Consider the following 5807-nt stretch of genomic DNA (forward strand, 5'->3'; position numbering starts at 1 on the left):
AAGACGCCGAGATCATTATCCATGCGTTTGTTACGTCTCGTCTCGATTACTGTAACGTATTATTTTGGGGTCTCCCCATGTCTAGCATTAAAAGATTACAGTTGGTACAAAATGCGGCTGCTAGACTTTTGACAAGAACAAGAAAGTTTGATCATATTACGCCTGTACTGTATATACCTTTATATACATATATACATACATATATACCTATACTGTATATACCTTTATATACATATATACATACATATATACCTATACTGGCTCACCTGCACTGGCTTCCTGTGCACTTAAGATGTGACTTTAAGGTTTTACTACTTACGTATTAAATACTACACGGTCTAGCTCCAGCCTATCTTGCCGATTATATTGTACCGTATGTCCCGGCAAGAAATCTGCGTTCAAAAGACTCCGGCTTATTAGTGATTCCTAGAGCTCAAAAAAAGTCTGCGGGCTATAGAGCGTTTTCCGTTCGGGCTCCAGTACTCTGGAATGCCCTCCCGGTAACAGTTCGAGATGCTACCTCAGTAGAAGCATTTAAGTCTCATCTTAAAACTCATCTGTATACTCTAGCCTTTAAATAGACCTCCTTTTTAGACCAGTTGATCTGCCGCTTCTTTTCTTTCTCCTATGTCCCCCCCTCCCTTGTGGAGGGGGTCCGGTCCGATGACCATGGATGAAGTACTGACTGTCCAGAGTCGAGACCCAGGATGGACCGCTCGTCGGGACCCAGGATGGACCGCTCGCCTGTATCGGTTGGGGACATCTCTACGCTGCTGATCCGCTTGAGATGGTTTCCTGTGGACGGGACTCTCACTGCTGTCTTGGAGCCACTATGGATTGAACTTTCACAGTATCATGTTAGACCCGCTCGACATCCATTGCTTTCGGTCCCCTAGAGGGGGGGGGTTGCCCACATCTGAGGTCCTCTCCAAGGTTTCTCATAGTCAGCATTGTCGCTGGCGTCCCACTGGATGTGAATTCTCCCTGCCCACTGGGTGTGAGTTTTCCTTGCCCTTTTGTGGGTTCTTCCGAGGATGTTGTAGTCGTAATGATTTGTGCAGTCCTTTGAGACATTTGTGATTTGGGGCTATATAAATAAACATTGATTGATTGATTGATAGACCGTTTTATTGTTCAAAGGTGGAGCCAAAATGGCACCTCAGTACATGAGCTTAGTCCTGTGTACAATTCTGAAGGCAAGGCAGTGCTTATCTCTTTGCAGGAGGCAGAGCTAACAAGGCGAGCTTCTGCGCTGCACCTGAACGCACCCGCCCGCCTCGCTCTGATATTACATGCTCTCTGGCCGGCGCTCGCTCGAACCTCGCCCTCAATTTGCTGTGATTTGATCCCCGGAATTATGGTTTACTAACGGCGGCTAACAGCTGCTACCAGGAGGGCTTCTCCTGCATACTTAATGGCATGAATTAAAGATGACCAGGAGGCCCGGAATTTTTTTCCCGCTTGTCACTGCAGCGAGATGGTGTGCGCCCAGGAGTGAAAAGGTGACACACTTTACAAGAAGGTCAAAGCCCTCCAATGCCTCCCACGTCAACCTGGCTCGCTGACAACAAGCTATCCATCCACTTAGGTAAAACGGAATCCATCCTATTTGGGTCCCACATCAACCTTCTTAAAGTCAGTGACTTCACTATAAAAGTGGGTGACATTGTTATCAGCAGGAAGGATGAGATCACCTACCTAGGTTCCATTCTAGAGGCCAATCTTTCCTGTGATAAACTGGCAACCAAGGTGATGAAAAAGGTCAACCAAAGAACGAGATTCCTCTACAGAGCACCTTGAGGATTCTAGCGGGAACTCTCATTCAACCCTTCTTCGATTACGCTTGCACCTCCTGGTACCCCAGCACCTCCAAAACCCTCAAATCTAGACTCCAAACATCCCAGAATAAACTAGTCCGGTTACTTTTAGACCTCCACCCCAGATCACACCTCAATCCAACCCACTTCTCCAAAAGTGGGCTGGCTCAGGGTGGAGGACAGAGTCAAACAACTTGCACTGAGCCTGGTCTATAAAATCCGCAACACCTCCTTGATACCGAAGTACATGTCAAACTACTTCCTTAATGTAACATAACCAGGGGGAGCTCGACAAAGGGACGGCGTGGCGCAGTGGGGAGAGTGGCCGTGCGCAACCCGAGGGTCACTGGTTCAAATCCCACCTAGAACCAACCTCGTCACGTCCGTTGTGTCCTGAGCAAGACACTTCACCCTTGCTCCTGATGGGTGCTGGTTGGCGCCTTGCATGGCAGCTCCCTCCATCAGTGTGTGAATGTGTGTGTGAATGGGTAAATGTGGAAGTAGTGTCAAAGCGCTTTGAGTACCTTGAAGGTAGAAAAGCGCTATACAAGTACAACCCAAAAAAACCACGTTAAACCCAGATTCCGATCTAACAAAGGTCTTAACTCATTCTCTTTCTATGCCACATCAATGTGGAATGCACTCCCAACAGGTATAAAAGTAAGTGCATCTCTATCCTCCTTCAAAACCGCTCTAAAACAACACCTCCAGGCAACTTCAACACTTTACTAATACCCTCCTCCATTCACATCCCATCTCCCCGGATTATAAACAACTCAAATGTATTTCTAATGTATATACTTGTTCTTATGCTATGTGAACTCACTATGTTCTCTGCTGGCTGTACATATCCTACTAAATAAGACCTACACTGTTTCAATGTCCATTTCTCTGTTGATGCAATTGTTGATGACTGAAGTGCTGATATCAACCAAAGCTCCACATCCCACCCCCCGGATTGTAAATAATGTAAATAATTAAATGTATATACTATGATGATTAACTTGTGCGATGACTGTATTATGTTGATAGTATATATTTGTACCATGAAATGATTAACGTGGACCCCGACTTAAACAAGTTGAAAAACTTATTCGGGTGTTACCATTTAGTGGTCAATTGTACGGAAGATGTACTGAACTGTGCAATCTACTAATAAAAGTATCAAAAATAAATCTACTAATAAAAGTATCAACACACAGAATATAGTGCCTAGTAGGGCTGGGCAATATATCGACTTTGTAAGATATATCGATATATTTTTAAACAAGATATGTTACGGCGCAAGCACATGCCGCTGGTCGTCCGACTCGTCGTCCGACTTGCCAAATATGCCTTCACCGCCACCACCAGAGTAGTCCCCGGTGAATTCGGGGACACTTTGTCCTGACGACCCACCACCAATTGTCCCCTCCACCCTCCCTTCACTTTTGATGTTTTTGTTTTTCTGGTTCAACTCTTAGGACATCTGGAGGCTGTCCATAAGGAGGGGAGTACTGTTACGGCACAAGCGCGTGCCGCTGCACACTCATCAATGAGCCCCGCGGAGCGCACCCTGGGGACACGATCATTGGTTGTCCGACTCGGTGGCTGTAGCGGCGTACTACTCGCCGCCACCAGGCTCGTCCCCAATGGATTCGGGGACACTTTGTTCTGGCAACTCACCACCACTTCTCCCCTCTACCTTCCCTTGACTTTTGATATTTTTGTTTTACTGGTTCGACTCTTAGGACATCTGGAAGCTGTCCATAAGGAGGGGGGTACTGTTACGGCACAAGCGCATGCCGCTGTGCTTTCTTCAATGAGCCCCGCGGAGCGCGCTTAGGGACACGCCCACGCCTGCTGATCTCCTGCGGGAGCCGGCGGCTCAAATCTATCAGCAATCTACACACCTGTCGTTGATGAGCTCTCCTGCCTTCATAAGGCTGCGCAACCTGCTATCCGGCGCAAGAACGCAACCTTCTGTTCGTGTACAGTAAGCCATGTCATGCTTGATGCAATCCTGCTCTCTTTCTGTTTTTTCCCCTCATTGTGTGTTTCCTGTGTCATTCCGGCAGTATCCTCCGTCGCTTTGGGAGTGAGGTGTGCATCTCACTTTTCCCTGGATCTCCCTCTGGACTCTGACTGCCACCCTCGATCCTCGACTTCCTGCCGGCTCACGGACCTCTGAGCTCTGCTTTTCTCCTCCCTGACCTTCCGCCTCTTGTCCAACAATACGGTAACACCGTTTTGGCCTAATCACACTCCATACCCTAGTTTGTCATAATATCAATATCATTTATTTCACGTTTAAATGACCGGAAACCGATTATTTGTTTTGTTCCTTGTTCTCCCTCACTTCCAAGTCCCTCAAAAAGACTCCATGGACTACTAAACCCCTGCCTTTCCTCCTCCCAAGACATGCTTGCACGGTTGGGCGGTTGTTTACTATGATGGGTCATGATTGGTTCAGATTACGGCAAAACATTAGGGAAAGGCCAATCAGAGGCAAGATAGGGCGGGTCATGGAACCAGGAAGGGAAATCACAACAGTCATCCTAAATGATGATGAGAAATTTAGAGAAAAGAACGAGGGAATATTCAAGCGGGCGATTTATATATTAAAAAAAAACTAGTGGAAGATGGCCCCTTCCAACCCGCACCAAGCCAGCGTGGAAGGTGTAGGCTAAACCCCAGCATGAAAAGTACGCCAATGGCAGAAAAATGCTGAGGCTTTCGTCCAGCTGTGGACTGACAACGGCTGATGATAATTATGAGTGGAAGATGGCAGAGGGATTCTCTTCCTTAGATGTTTCTTTTAGCAAAGTAGACCACGTCTAGGAAACCCACAATGCGTCAACATGGCCACATTTGGACAAATGTATGCGTCTTGATAAAACATTAATTTGAGTTGTTTACCATGTAAACCCAGATCAAAACTGTTCCCAAGTTGCTTATTTTGCACAAGAAATTGTCACGGCGCATGCGCTGCAAGCACTGCCAGCACTGCCAGTACCTACGGACACGCCCCTGCTCGCTAATGAAGACAGACAGTATAAAGACCAGCGGACCCGAAAATACAGTGCCGGAACGTAGTTCACTCCCGTAGTAAGCATCCCATCTCTGGCTTACCTCTTGCGTACTTGATCTCTATGCCTTCCCTGTTTCCGTGTCTTATGTCCTTTGTGTTTCACGCAGTGTTTCCCCTCTCTCCCGTGATCAAGCTGTGTGCCTCGACTTCCCACTGGATACAGGACTGCCACCCTTGATCCTCGACCCCTGCTTGAACACGGACATTGTTGCTTCTCTTCAGCCTCCGACCACTTGCCTGTCTACGGACTGCCTTTCCCTTTGGTCTGACAAAGGATTCATCCAAAACACACATACAACAAACCCTGGTAACATTTACATGGTTAATTCTACACATCGTTTTGCATTTATTACTTGGAGTAGCATACTGTGTTTTATGTGTTTTATGTTGCACGATTGCACCAAGAAAAATTCTTAGTTTGTGAATCCGTTGTCAAACAATGGCAATAAAAAATATTCTGATCCTGATTCTGATAACTGACACCATCCATCCATCCATTTTCTACCGCTTATTCCCTTTTGGGGTCGCGGGGGGCGCTGGCGCCTATCTCAGCTACAATCAGGCGGAAGGCGGGGTACACCCTGGACAAGTCGCTACCTCATCGCAGGGCCATAACTGACACCATGTTTAATTATAATTGTAATATTTGAATGATGATAAATGAATGTGTTGTGGCAGTATGCGGATTTCACCAGTTTCTGGAAACAATCAGTTGCTTCTCCAAACATTTTTAATAAACTGCCAATTTTACAATGGTACGGCACATACAAACCCTGTTTCCATATGAGTTGGGAAATTGTGTTAGATGTAAATATAAACAGAATACAATGATTTGCAAGTCCTTTTCAAGCCATATTCAATTGAATGCACTACAAAGACAACATATTTGATGTTCAAACTCATAAACTTGTTTTTTTTTT

The 5807-nt window shown here is 46.2% G+C and overlaps 1 long non-coding RNA gene across 1 annotated transcript; it reads left to right on the top strand.

Moving 5' to 3' along the window:
• The first annotated feature begins 3292 nt into the window (after positions 1-3292).
• Positions 3293-5244, top strand: LOC133544472 (uncharacterized). Its single transcript, XR_009804658.1, has 3 exons — positions 3293-3792; positions 3875-4035; positions 5021-5244. It is a non-coding gene; the product is annotated as an uncharacterized LOC133544472 (long non-coding RNA).
• The last annotated feature ends 563 nt before the right edge of the window (positions 5245-5807 follow it).

This window comes from Nerophis ophidion, linkage group LG27 (assembly GCF_033978795.1).
Source record: "Nerophis ophidion isolate RoL-2023_Sa linkage group LG27, RoL_Noph_v1.0, whole genome shotgun sequence".
Taxonomy (NCBI): Eukaryota; Metazoa; Chordata; class Actinopteri; order Syngnathiformes; family Syngnathidae; genus Nerophis; species Nerophis ophidion.